This window comes from Onychomys torridus, chromosome 21 (genome assembly GCF_903995425.1).
Source record: "Onychomys torridus chromosome 21, mOncTor1.1, whole genome shotgun sequence".
NCBI classification, from domain to species: domain Eukaryota; kingdom Metazoa; phylum Chordata; class Mammalia; order Rodentia; family Cricetidae; genus Onychomys; species Onychomys torridus.
This window is the reverse complement of record NC_050463.1, coordinates 28548867-28563494: the sequence shown is the minus strand read 5'-3', so window position 1 is coordinate 28563494 and position 14628 is coordinate 28548867. Positions and strand designations below refer to the sequence as shown.

The window sequence follows — 14628 nt, the reverse complement described above, 5'->3', positions numbered from 1 at the left end:
TTTGGTCTGACTTCTTTATCCATTAGGAAGCTGGGCTGCCCCCGCAGCGCTGTGTATACAATAGACCCTCAGTGAGGGTCCATGGTTAACAAGCCCTGCAAGTCACATTTGTTTCTGAGTGGAAAACCAGATGAAATTCATTTAAATCAACGGAGACTGGGATTATGTCATTAAACAGTCCTTTCTCTTACTAGAGAATGTGAATTGGAGCAGGCTTCCCTGTGCAGCAGCTTTCAGTGTTAGAGGTTCTTCTCATGGTAACATTTTCTTCATTCCTTTCTTTAATACAGCTTGCTTGAATGCCAGCCGTAAGCCATTAGCCTCGCCGTTCTGAGTGTAGACCTTGGGCCAGTGGCGGCAGCTGGGCTGAGGAGTTTGTAGAGCTGTGAATTCTCTTACCTTGCATGGTAAGGTACACTTCCAATGCCGGGGCAAGGAGGATTGCCAGTTGGAGAACAGTCTGGCTAGATAGTGTGTTTCTGGCCAGCTTGGAAGATGCAGTAAGATTTAGTCTCAAAGTAAGGAAGGAACAGAGACTGGAGAGATGGCTCAAAGGTCAAGAATGTGTCCTGCTCTTGCAGAGGACCGGACCTGAATTTGGTTCCCAACCCCCAAGCTGGATAGATCACAACTAACTGCCTGTAACTCCAGTTCCAGGGGAATCTAATGCCGTCTTCTGGCTTCCATGGGCACTATATCCACATGCAAACCCCACCCCCATAAACATTAACAACAACAACCAAAACAAAAAAATTAAATATAACCATCAACAGTGGTGGAGATTCACAATTCTTGGGGGGCGGTGTTCCTGTGTTTAGCTTGCAAAGAGTCCTGTGTTCCCTTTCCATATCTCATTTCTACCTGCTGCCCTGCAAAGAAGGAGAAGGAGAAGAGGAGGAGGAGGAGGAGGAGGAGGAGGAGGAGGAGGAGGGGGAGGAGGAGAAAGAAGAAATAATATAAATTCCTCAGCCCTAATATACCTATGTTAGAATCAGGAGTGGTGGGGTGGGGCCCAGCCATGGGTTTTCAGTGATCTTCCTCAGGGCTGCATATATCAGATACAGATTTTGGATCCCTGCCACCAGGCCTACCGATCAGAACCCCTAAGGAGGTAGATCCAAGGGGCCTCACTTTTGCAGGCACCCAGCTGACTGATGCACATAGGAGCTCAGAGGCCCCATGTAATGTGCACACCCTGGAATGAAAGCTGTGGAAGGCAAAGGATGAGGAGAAAGGAAGAAATTAAGACAATGTTGCCATTACTCATTTCTCAGAGATTCAGACCGAAGAGCTAGCATTTGCCCAGAGCATGCCAGACACTGGCAGAGAGAACTCTACCCTGTCAAGATCGGGAAGTTCAGACTGAGAGAGAACAAGGTAATGAAGAAGGGACAGGTGCCCCCGTGGGGCTGTTGCATGGGATCACTCTGGCTCAATCCTGGAAGGTTCTGGAAGAACACATCAGATGTTTGGAAATAGCCCAGTTGTTTCTGCAATGACACATACTTTTATTAGATGTGTTTTTAGGAAAGGAATGGCCTAGTTTTTAAGACCAGGACATTCTTTGTAGAAAGAGCTGAAGAAATTGCTGTTTTCCTTCTATGAAATAGACTATTTCCCTCATGAATGTGTCTTTAAATTTTTTATTTTATTTTATGAGCGTGGATGTTTTTGCCTGTATGTATATATGTATACCATGTGCGTGGAGTGCCCATGGATTGTGCGTGCAGTGCTCACAGTTGTGAACCACAGTGTGGTTGCTGGGAATTGAACCTGGGTCCTTTGGAAGAGCAGCCAGTGGGCCTAACCACACAGCCATCTCTTCACCCCTGTGTGTGTGTTTTTTAAATGTGTCTTGCTTTTTTTATTTCTGCAAAATAATTTAATACACAAATGCTTTGGTGCCAGAGTGCTGAAGAAAAATTAGTTCCTTTAAAAATGTCTGTTTCTCTTAAGCAGAAAAGGAGGGGTACGTCTCTCTCTCTCTCTCTCTCTCTCTCTCTCTCTCTCTCTGTGTGTGTGTGTGTGTGTGTGTGTGTGTAGCTTATTTAAATAATCAGTTATTATAGTAATGGCTATAGTTCTTTATTTTATTCTGAATTTGAAAATTACTTAAATTATTTGTTTATTGTATGCATAGGGATATGTGTTCCTTGGTGTGTGGGAGGTCAGAGGTCAACCTACTGGAGTTGGTTCTCTCCTTATACCATGGGTGTGTCTTTGGGAATTGAACTTAGGTCTTCAGGTTTGGCAGTAGGCACCTTTGCCCACTGAGTGGCCTCACTGGCTCTATTTTCTCATGCATGAAGCATCTGCTCTCTCTTATCATTTACATGTTACTTTTTTTTTGCTTTTGTTTTTGTTTTTTGAGACAGGGTTTCTCTGTGTAGTTTTGGTGCCTGTCCTGGAACTCACTCTGTAGCCCAGGCTGGCCTTGAACTCACAGGGATCTGCCTGCCTCTGCCTCCCGAGTGCTGGGATTAAAGACATGTGCCACTATGCCACTACCGTCTGTCTGCATGTTACTTTTGATGTGGCCTCCAAGTATTGCAATATCTTGTAAAGGTCACAGACTTAGAAAATAGTGCTGAAATTACGAAATGACCCAAATCTGAAGAATTCCTTAAAAATACATGTTTAAACCCTCAGCTTTTATTCAGTTTTAGTGTGAGAAGATAGTTGGATAAAAAAGCAAAATTATGGACTAGAATGGTAATTATGTGCGGATGTGGGATGCAATAAATTTTTTAAATTTTATTTGATTTATTTTCTTTACATTTTTATTTGGTCTCACCCCAATTCCATGTGTGTGTGTGTGTGTGTGTGTGTGTGTGTGTGTGTGTGTGTATGTGTGTGTGTGAATGCATGTGCATACATGCACGGGTGGGTCACGGGTGGGTCAGAGAACAACTTTCAGAAGTTGGTTTTCTCATTCAACTTTTATGTGGATTTGGGGTATTGAATTCAGGTCACCAGACTTCCTCAGCCTGGTCCTAATTCTCATTTTAAAATTCATTTTGCTGAGAGCAAGGCTGGCCAGAAAATAGAGTCCTCGTTTGTATCTTAGGTTCCACTTACCCACAGCTCTCCCACTATCAGAATACTTATCGCGGAGTGGGACATTCACTGCCATTAGTGAGCCGATCGAGACACGTCATTATCTCCCAAAGTCCATTATTCATATATCATGCATTAGGGTTCACTTTTGGGGTGCTTACCGTAGATTTTTGACAAATGTATAAAATGACAGGCACCGACCACTGTGTCTCAAACACAATGGTTGCCCTGCCCTAAGAATCCATTGTTGTCTCCCTCATTGCTACTTCTTTTACGTAACCCTTGGCAACCCCTTGATCCCGGCTCTGTAGTTTTGTCTTTTCCAAGACGTCCCATAGTTGGGATCCTGCCTTATGTAGCTTTTTAGGACTGGCTGATTTCACACAGTATGGTTCCTCCACACCTTTTCATGCCTTGGTGGCTCATGCTTTCTAAGCCTGAAGTAATATTCCAGTGTTTGGATGGATTGCAGTTTATCTAGTCATCAACTTAAGGGCCTCTGGGTTTCTTCTAAGTTTTGAGGATTGTAAATCAAGATGCTGCAATGTTTTGCTTAGGTTTTTGTGTGGTGTAATTTTTCATCTCGTTTGGGGAAATATCAGAGGGTGTGATTGCTGGATGATGGTTAGAACATGGATAGAACTTTTTCCCCCTAAGATACTGAAACTGACTTTCAACATGGCCATACCATTTTAGAGTACCATCAGCAAGTGAGAATATTTTGGCTCTACATTTTTTGCCAGCATTGGATGGTATCAGCTAGATTTTGTCCGTCCTCATAGTCATCTCAATTTAATTTTCATGTGATAAATAAACTAGATAAATTTGATAAACTCACTAGAACAGTGGCTATCATTTCCTGATCCCACTTGCCTTCTATGTAAGTGTAGTAAGGAACCTTTTAGTTTGTAAGTTGGGTTGGTTTCTTTCTGTAGGGATATAGGGTGGAGAGCAGGTGGGGACAACCAGGGAGTCAATTTTCTGCTATTGCATGGGTCCCTAGGATCAAACTCAGGACTCAGTCTTGGCAGCAGGTGCCTGTTACACAGTGACTCATCTGGATGGCCTCTTTTTCTTATTCTCTTAAGATCTAGATTCAATTAATTAATTTTGCATGTATGTTTGTACATGCGCCATGGTACCCATGTGTAGATCAGAGGATAACCTGAAGGAGTTGACTCTCTTTTTCCACCTTGTACATTCTGCAAACTGAACTCTGGCGGGAAGCAGGTTTGGCAGCAAGTGCATTAACCCATGGAGCCATCTTCCTGGCACTCTTTTTTTTTTTTTTTTAATTTATTTTGACTTTTCTTTTGTTTGTTTTAGTGTGGTTGAATCACAGTCTCATGTAGCCCCCAGATGATACAAACTTGGCTGTGTTGCACAGGCTGGCTTTCAATTCCTGATGCTCCTGCTTTGAATTTCCAGGCTCTAGACATCTGGACTTGAGATGAGAAGGTGAATTTTTTTTTTATTTTTATCTGCATTTATTTTAGGCTGAATTTATTCCTGTGCCATAAATTTTTGTTTCTTTGGTTTCTTCTGGGATATCTTTTTCTTCCATGCAAACTCCCTTCTGACTTTGTAACAATTTGTTCCTTTTTAGTGAGGACCATCTCCATGTGGTGTGGGGAGCTCATGTATAGGTTAAGCCGGCCATGAGCTCTTTAAGTTCGTCAGGGCATCTTAGGTGCTGTGTTCACCTAAGTATGTTCAATGACTAAAGAGCCTACATCTAAACCTGTAAGGTCAGCATGACTCTCTGCATTTTATGCATGTGCAGCAAAAATTCAGCACTCTTTTTTGGCTACTGACCCTGTATCTAGCCCTGTTTTTCCTGGGCGCACCTACCGACCCCACCATTATACCACCAGAGTGGCACATATTGCTTCTTTAAAGTGAGATCTTTCAGATACCTGATATGCATACCCTTGATGGCCTGGGCAGTTTCACGGGTATTCTTAAAGTGAACACGATGATTTGACCTTCTTGATTTGGATGATTTTGTAGGATTTCCTGGGTCAAGAGAGTAGTGGACCATCTTCACAGGTCACCTCGGGCCACTTACAGGAAGAGACTAAAGTAGAATTTTAAGAACAAAAATGACAAATTATCAGACTTCTAAAGCATCCTTGGATAACCCTTCTCTTTAACACAGGCCTTAGATGAGACCAGTTTTTCACAAGAGCCCTGAAGAATTTCCCAAGACTCTTGCTTTAAAGTGTTTTTATTTTGAGGGGGTGCATTTGGGATTATGGAGAAACTTCCATATGTTTTTAATAACTTTAACTTTTTAGGACACTCAAGGGAGGTCCCCAAGGACCTCCATGAGGGATGCCATTTACAGAAAGCACATGCCATGGGATAAGGTGGTGCCATAGAGAGGGTGGCTCTGTGTACAGCTCAGAGTCCTGGCATTTGTCAGCAGAGAGAGGCACCAGTTAGTACCCCATGTCTTCTGGGATTGTCAAGCCAGTCAGAATTCCCACATGGAGGGATTCCAGCCCTAACCCTACCCACTAGCTCTGGTCCCATTGTAAGAGCTATTAAGAGTTGATGGTAGCCGAGGAGGAGAGAGGCATTCTCCTTTGGTGACGTGGCCACTGGTAGGTTGATCTCATCCCACTGATGCGCTCATACCCCACCTGTGTGCATATGGGCAATACTCACTGGCCTCAGTTGTTACAGTGATAACAATACAGACAAGGATGTGAAGTTGGGAGGGAGATGGGGAAGAAGTTGAAAGGAGGTGGTGATGGATGATCAGTACACATTGTGCACATGTACAAAACTTTCAAAAAGTAAAAATATTATTTAAAAATAGGAGGCACCAATGTGTGCCTTCAGCTAGAGTCACCTGTGTAGCTGGGAGTTTTCCTGTGTCCTACCTGGCCCTGAGGTTCCACAGACACTTATAAAATAATTATTTAGAGTCTTATATTAATTACCAACTGTATGGCCTATGGCAGGCTTCTTGCTAGCTATCTTTTTCATTTTAAATGAACCCATTTTTATTAATCTATGTTTTGCCACATGGCTGTGGTGTTACCCAGTCTGCTGGTGGTTTGGTGTCTCCTCCAACTTCACCCTTCTTTTCTCTGTATCTCTGCTTGGATTTCCCACCTGCTTCTAAGCTGCCTTACCATAGGTCAAAACAGCTTTACTTATTAGCCAATGGGAGCAACATATATTCACAGCAAACAGAAAGACATCCCTCAGGACACCTGGATGGGGACAATGTTGTTTTTTTGTTACCATTGCTGATGACTGTAACTGTTCTGCTTCTGTGGATTTTTGGCCACATCAGTCTCTTTCAGTGTCCCTCTGGACCATCTCCATCCCTCCCTCTGTTCCAAATGAATTTTGGGATTCCTTTCATCCTTCCTGATGTTCACCACTGTTCAGATTGGTAGTCGTAAGACTTTGTAGGGTGTGCTGATCATGTGAAATTTCCTTTCTTGGTGGTGGTTTTCCAGAGCAGGGAAACAATCCGGAGTGTTGGAGCTCAGCCTCACCTGATGGGTCAGGATAAGCAGCTCTAAGAGTCTTTCAGAACCCCTGCTCCCATTCAGGAGAACAACAGAGTTATGAGAAAAGTGAGGCTCTCTGAGGTCTCTGGACTCTGATTGCCTTTCTCAACACAGAGTCTGGAAATGGTCTACCTGTGATCCCCCTAGGATTGGATCATAACATGCAAGACACACTTCCAAGTTTCTTGAAAGAAAATTGTTATTATATAAGGCTGGATGTGGTGGTGTACACCTATAATCCCACTGCTCAGAGGGATCTGAAGTTTTAGGACATCCTGGGCTACACAGTGAGACCCTGTCCAGAGGGAAAAAATGTACTATATACATATTGGTCATAATCGATCTTACATTTTGGATAAGTTATTCTATTTTTGTTAAACTAGCATGGATATAATTATTACTATTATTTAAAATATGGAAAGGCACAGATGTCACCGTCTCTAGATGGTCTTCTAATGCAGAAGGTCCTCTGTGTTTGAACAAGTGGTGCACTTGACAGAACTCTGTTGTCTGGTAGCCTGGAACAGAATATTCATTTTCTGAAAACATGGTGCCATATACTGAGCCCTAGCTGTGCCAGGCTGGGTGCTGTGCTAGCTGCTTCACCAGGACTTGGGTGGCTCCCCGTATTTTATAGATGCACAAACTCTCAAGGCAGGGTTCAGACCCAGAGCCAGCCTCTTTTCATCCCTACTCGTCTCTGCCTCTCAGGATCCGTGCAGACTACAGATGGTGTTTGTCCTGCTTGGAGCTCAGCTGCCACGCCTGGCGATGATCCTGTGGGAAAATGAGCCTCAAATTCTCACTCAGGATTCCAGGGGGTGGAGGATCATGCCTTCCCACCCTCCTAAGGTTGAGCAATACTCGTTTGGTTAGCCAAGCATGTGTGGTTGTCTTCACCAATATCCAGGACTTTCTCTAGGAGCTTACAGTCTTCTTTGGGGTTAAATACTCCAAGGTACACCTCTTTCTCTTAAAGTTTCAGGTCCCTGCTGGAGCGGGTATGGACATATGCAAGGTGGGGATGCACTCTCAGGGATGGCTGGGTTCTGTGTGACTTTGCATGTCACATTAGGGGTGTCATTTACTTCCTTTCCTTTCTTTTCAGACTCTTTGCATGGCTGGCCTCTGATTGCCTCTCCTTCTCTCCCTGTGTCCTCCCCCCCCCCCCCCCCCCATGGCTTTCTGAGAGTCTTTCCAACTCTCAGTGGTAAAGAGTCAAGTGCAGAAAGGTCCTTTAAGTCTTCCCTGTGCCTGGTGCATGATAGGTACTCAGCCAGGATTTTTTGAATGAATGAGTTTCTCATCATGCAATGTCTTCTGAGCTCATTGAGTTGATTAGGCTGGTCTTTTATGTTTAGTTTTTTTTTTTTTTTTTTTTTTTTTTTTTTTGTAATCTGAGTATAAAATGTTCCCTACACGTTCATTTTTTGAGTATTTGCTCCCCAGCTCACAGAGGTTAGAGAACCTCCAGGAAATGGGCCCTAAGAAATTAGTTGCTGGGGGTGGGCATTGAGGTCTATATCCTAGACCCACTTCCCACCCCCTTTCTGCTTCCCAATCTGTCCAGATGTGAGCAGCAGCCTCGACACTCTAGCTGCCACACTTTGCCTGACGTGATAGACTATCCCCTTACTCGGTGAGCCAAAACAAGCCTTCCCTCACTTAATGTCTGCCTCTTGTCAGCCATTTGACTGTATCAACAAATAACTAATACCACCTTATTAATATGGATCATTGGATTAGATTTGATAATATTTTGTGGGGGAATCCTGACTTTCAGCTCTCAGGATAGAGTATCAGACTGGTGCCTTTAGGGTACTCCTGAGGGAGAGAATAGGTTGGCTGAAGCCTAATGTAGAGGGAGTCAGAACTGGGGAAAGGAAATAGATAACCATGATTTGGGATGAGAGGGTGTGTAGCTTGAATGTAATTGGCCCCCATAAACTCATAGGGAGTGGCATTCTTAGGAGGTGTGGCTTTGTTGAAGTAGATATGACCTTGTTGGAAGAAGTGTGTCACTGTGGAGGCAGGCTTTGAGGTCTCCTATGCTCAAACCATGCCCAGTGTCTCAGTTCACTTCCTATTGCCTGTGGGTCAAGATGTAGGATTCTTGGCTCCATATTCAGCACCATGTCTGCCTACATCCCACCATATCGCACCATGATGATAATGTGTAAGCCACCCCAATCAAATGTTTTCCTGTATAAGAGTTGCCGTGGTCATGGTGTCTCTTCACAACAATAGAAACTAACTAAGAGGGGAAAATCTTGCATGGGAGGGATGCCGCATGGACTGACTGTTTTCAGCTATGTTTGAGGCAATGCAAGACAGAAAAGTAGCCATCCCTTAGCTGCCCTGCAGCCACAGCTATGGGTATGTGTTGGAGTAAGGGATATAGATTGAGGGAGAATGTGGTTCTGGACTAAAGGTCGTTTGAAGGAGTCTAGCAAAAAGAGAAGCAAGGGATGAAATCTGAGAGTGGACGTATGAAGGAGCAGAAAGAAGGGAAGTTCCCCAGGGTCTGTGGGCTGGGGTCAGGGTCATTGTCCTTGGCTACCATTCCCTCATGAGTCACATCAATTGGAGCCAGCCTGCTAGCACTCTGGGCCAGGGGTTGGGGATTTCTATCGTTAGTGAGGGTGAGAGCCAGGCAGTTTCCCCTCAGTGTTCTTCCTCAAGGAAGTGGAAGGAGCTGGAGACATTGATCGGCCGTTTGCTTGGCGACAGTGGACTACCTGTTCTCCCCCATCCCAAGCTTCTGCTTGTCGCCTGTTAGGTGCGGGATCTCAAGAATTCCCAGTGTCTGCTGGGAGCTGGTAAGGTTCCCAGAAATGGTCTTGTTATTCTGAATAGTTGTTTTAGGAAGTGAAGGTCGGGGCTGTGACACATCCGTGTACTTCCATGCCTCTGGGATGCCTCTGGGATGCCTCTGGCCACAATGGAGAATTTGACAGTTCTTCTGTCGTAGACACATTTCCCTCAAAAGATGTCAAATCTTAATCCCTGGAACCTATGAGTGATATCATAGTGGCCAAGAGCCGGCAGATATAATTTGGCTAGGCATTTTGACATGTGGAGGTTTTCCTGGGCTATCCAGGTGGACTCTGCGTCCCATCACACACTTATGGAGGCACAGAGTGGGAGGCAAAGATTGGAGTGCTGCAGCCACAGGCCAAAGAATGTTAGCGGCCACCGAACTCAAAAAAGACAAGGAAGGGATTGTCTTTAAGAGCCTCTGGCGGGACTGTGGTCCTTGTGGCCCGCCAACACTGTGATTCCATCCCACTGAGATGAGGTTCAGACTATTAAACCTCAAGGACTATGAGAGACTAGATTTTGGTTTTCCTAAGCCAACCACTTGGTAGTAATTTGTTCAAACAGCCATAAAACCATAGACTTCTTAATAGTTCAAGAAAGATAAGGACTTGTAACTTTTACAGAATTTCTTTTAATTGCTTGAGAATTTCAGACATGCACATAAGGAATTTTGATCAAATCTACTTCCGAATTTAGTCTCCTCCATTTTTCCTCCCAACAGTGTTTCTTCCCAACTTCATAGGTTCTTAAAAACAGACCAACAAAACACCAAGACTACTCAGTGCTGTTGGTATGGGTATGGCTGTAGGGCAGGCCATCTACTGGAGCTAAATCCTGAAGAAAACAGACTCCCTCCTCCTTATACTGTCAGTAGCCATTCAGTTGCTCAGAGCCTCTCTCTCAGGTAGAGGTGAGACTTCATCATCCCTTCCGCAACCATAAACTATAGACCCTTTGTGAGGTGGTCCTTGGTTATTGACTCCTGTTCCTGTGTTTACACCCACCAAAGGAACCAATGACATAGGTTATAGGGAGTTAGCTCTTTGGATGGATGGTCTCTGTGTATGACTGCCACACTGGGGTCCTAGTGAGCTCCAGGAACCAATGATATAGGTTATAGGGAGTTAGCTCTTTAGATGGATGTTCTCCGTGTATGACTGCCACACTGGGGTCCTAGTGAGCTCCAGGAACCAATGATATAGGTTATAGGGAGTTAGCTCTTTAGATGGATGTTCTCCGTGTATGACTGCCATGCTGGGGTCCTAGTGAGCCCCAGGAACCAGTGATGTAGGTTATAGGGAGTTAGCTCTTTGACTCCCAAGTGATGAGGCAATGATAGGATTACAACCTAAGATGATGGACCTCATGGCAAGGAGACGAGACTGAACATCGGGTGGGCTTTTTCAGTTTTCAGTTCTTGCAGCTCACACTGAGTGGATGTTAGTGACTGGATGTGAGGAACAGCCATGCACGTACCATTTCACCCTTTCCTCCATATTTAAAGGTATATACACACCCTTTCAGCCTATCCCTTCCCTCCTTCCACCCACTGAAGAGTTCACTCAGCCAGTGGTGTGCACCCTGGGAAACTGCTGCTCCAATCCTGTTGGTTCATTCTGTTCCCAACAGGAAGATAATTAGGGTTTAAAGTAAACAAAGTAACACTCAAGTTATTCTGTCTTTCTTGTTGCTTTGTTTTAAAGGCAATATAGTATATAATTTCTCTCAAGGATTTTGGTTTCTTTTCTTCAAGTTTTGTTTTGGAGGAACAGTATTGAATACTTTTGTGTCACTGTCAAACTTTGAATTCTAAAATAACAACACTTTTTTTTTTTTTTTGGATTTACAAAAAGATCCTTCCAGAAGGAGAAACCACAGTATTGGAACATTGCTATAATTGAGTTTCTACTTGAAGCCTAGGTTCTCATCTCAGAAACCCATGTTGAAGGATAACTTTAACATAGGGGCTGCCATCATGACTCATACAGATAGAAAATGAGCACGTGCCAGAGATTTGATTTAGCACATGTTTAAATGTCATAAATGCTGGAGCAAATTTAGACATAAGTGCAAAATGGTTCCACCCACAGGGCAGAAACCGCTTGGATTTCCTAGATACCACAGATTTGCATTTTTATGGTCATGAATGTTTGCAGTATTCTCAGTTTTCTATAATTTACAGGGTTGTAGGTATTGCCTATGGGCATCAAGAGGCAGTGGTTACCCAGCAGGTGGCCTTCAGCACCGACAGTCGCATATTTTGGCAGGCCCTTCCAAACTCCTTAGTAGTTTTTCCTGTGAAGTGCTGTGTCTTCTCTGACTTTTGGATCGAACTCTACCTAGAAAAGAACTGATCCTATGGATGAGGGGATGCCCTGAAAAAGAGATGCCTGGGGATCAATTTCCTTTTGTCCTCAATCCTGGGACTTACCAGTTGCTTAGGTTCTGAGGGACCAAGGGCACTGTAGACGTGACATCCGGAGTAGTGAGTTTCCCTTTGAAAGACCACACAGTGTAGGAACTATGGACAGATGTGCGCTCACACTTGGCTTTGGACTTACTGGCTGTGGGTCCTCCCTGTCCTTAGCTTCCCTGCTGGTAAATGGGAATAATTATAGTTCCTCCTGTTAGCGTGGTGACTGAGGAATTGCATAGTCATCATTTAGTTAGGGAACGGAATAAGTTATTACCCTTAAAGCAATGGGCGGTACCTGATCTGAACCCAGGGCTAGGCAGACATTGGCTGTTACAGATTCTCAAAGAATGACAGCCATTTGTGAGCCTGCATCTTGCCATTTTGGGAGTCTCAGCAGTTCTGTGCATAAGCAGTGGATGAAGGTCTCTGGGACAGTAAGCTCACAGCTGTCATGTCCATTGGGGATTCTTACATCCTATAGGACTAGAGTAGTCAGCTCTTTGAATTTAGCCAGTCTCAGATTGAAAATATTTGGGAAAAAAAAAACAAAACCCTGTACCTGTTTTTATTTTTATTTTTTGGTTTTTCAAGACAGGGTTTCTCTGTGTAGCTTTGCGCCTTTCCTGGATCTCGCTTGGTAGACCAGGCTGGCCTTGAACTCACAAAGATCTGCCTGCCTCTGCCTCCTGAGTGCTGGGATTAAAGGTGTGCATCTGTATTTTACATGCCTTCCCCCCCACTCCCCACTTCTGGCTATCATCACTTAAACAATATAACAACATTGCACATATCATCTGTGTTGAATTGGATATCATAAGCAATCTAGAGATGACACAGGAGACGTAAGTAGGGTTATATACAAATACCATGCCGATTACTCTAAGGCAGTGGTTCTCAACCTGTGGGTTGTGAACCCCCCTACCAAGCTCATCGAAAACGCATATATTTAACATTACAATCCATAACAGTAGCAAAATGACAGTTATGAAGTAACCATGAAGTCATTTTATGGTTGCCATGACAACATGAAGAACCATATTAAAGGGTCACAGCATTAGGAAGGTTGAGAACCACTGCTCTAAGGAGTTGGGGATTAGGTATCTGCAGTAGGTCCTGGGGCCAGTCTCCTGTGGCTATAAAGGATGATTGACTGTATGTCTAGCCTCACATGTAGTTTTTAAACTTTAGCCTAGTGAAGCGCATTTGTCTCAGATCATGTGGGGACAGAGTTGAGGGTATTTATTTATTATTTATTGGTTAACATCCCTACTGAGTGTCCCCTTCCTCCTCTCCTTCCAGTCCCCTCTACCCTCCGCCATCCACTCCTCAGTTTCTCTTTAGAAAAGGGCAGACTTCCCACGGCTATCAACCATTCATGGCATATCACCCATATGATGAGAGGGAGCCCACCCCTGACACTGCCTGAAGGGCCAGGACATAGAGGCTGGATACCCCAGAGACCTAGGATGGAACCAAACATGACTGGCCAAAAAGAAAAAAAGAAAAAGAGAGAGAGAGAGAGAGAGAGAGAGAGAGAGAGAGAGAGAGAGAGAGAGAAAGGAAGGAAGGAAGGAAGGAAGGAAGGAAGGAAGAAAAGGAAAAGTCAATGAAATGATTCCTAATGATATTCTGCTATACTCAGAGATCAGTGCCTAGCCCAACTGTCACCAGAGAGGCTTCATCCAGAAACTGAAGGAAACAGATGCAGAGAGCCAAACATTAGGCTGAGCTCAGGGAATCCTGTGGAAGACAGGAAGAAAAGATTGCAGGAGCCAGAGGGATCAAGGACACCACAAGAAAACCCACAGAATCAATAACCTGGGCTTATAGGGCCTCACAGAGACTGAACCTACAATCAGGGAATCTGCATGGGACTGACCTAGACACTCTACACATATGTTACAATTGTGTAGCTTGGTTTTCTTATGGGACTCCTAACAGAGGGAGCAGGGGCTGTCTCTGACTCTGTTGCCTGCTTTGGGGACCCTTTCCTCCTACAGGGTTGCCTTGTCCAGCCTTCATCGGAAAGGAGGTTCTAGTCTCACTGCAGATTGATATGTCATGGAGGGTTTTTATTTTTATTTTTTAAGATGGGTAAACTGGTGTGTGCCTATAGTCCCAGAAACTCAAGTGGCTATGATGGGAAGTTCAGAATTTTTGGCTAAGCTGAGCAGGATAGTGAAGGCCTGTTTCTTATAAGCAAATGAGGCTGAGAGGATGGCTCTTAGGTAAAGGCACTGGCTGTACAATTAAGATGAATTCAATCCCTGGAACCCACATAAAGGTGGAACTGACTCCACAAAGTTGTCCTACAACCTTCACAATGTGTGTGCATGCATGCACACACAATAATAAATAAAATAAAGCAGGTCCTTTTTTGTTGTTGTTATTTTTTGTTTTGTTTTCTAAGACAGGTTTCTCTATGTAGCCCTGGCTATCCTGAAACTTGCTCCAAAGACCAGGCTGGCCTTGAACTCATAGAGATCCACCTGGCTCTGCCTCTTGAGTGCTGGGATTAAAGGTGCGCACCATCACCACCTTTAAAGACGGGTTCTCACTCACTACATAGCCCTGTAACTCACTGTGTAGACCATGCTGGCATTGAACTCACAACTTACAAAGATCCCCCTGCCTGCCTCCTAAGTGCTGGGATTAAAAGCATATATGATCATGCCCAGCTAATAAAAATAAATTTATACACAAACATACATGTGAATTTTTAGTGTGGTGCTAGTTTCCTTGACTTTTTTTTTGGTAAAGCACTGATAGAGTTTTGTTTAAAAATACATAGATTTGGAATCACAC

At 44.1% G+C, this 14628-nt stretch overlaps 1 protein-coding gene and 1 pseudogene across 1 annotated transcript in view; one reads left to right on the top strand and one right to left on the bottom strand.

Moving 5' to 3' along the window:
* The window catches only part of Ltbp1 (latent transforming growth factor beta binding protein 1), a 394201-nt gene that overhangs the window by 13584 nt on the left and 365989 nt on the right, over positions 1–14628 (top strand). The gene's annotated exons all lie outside the window — the stretch shown is intronic.
* LOC118572019 lies at positions 4561–5098 on the bottom strand (annotated as a pseudogene).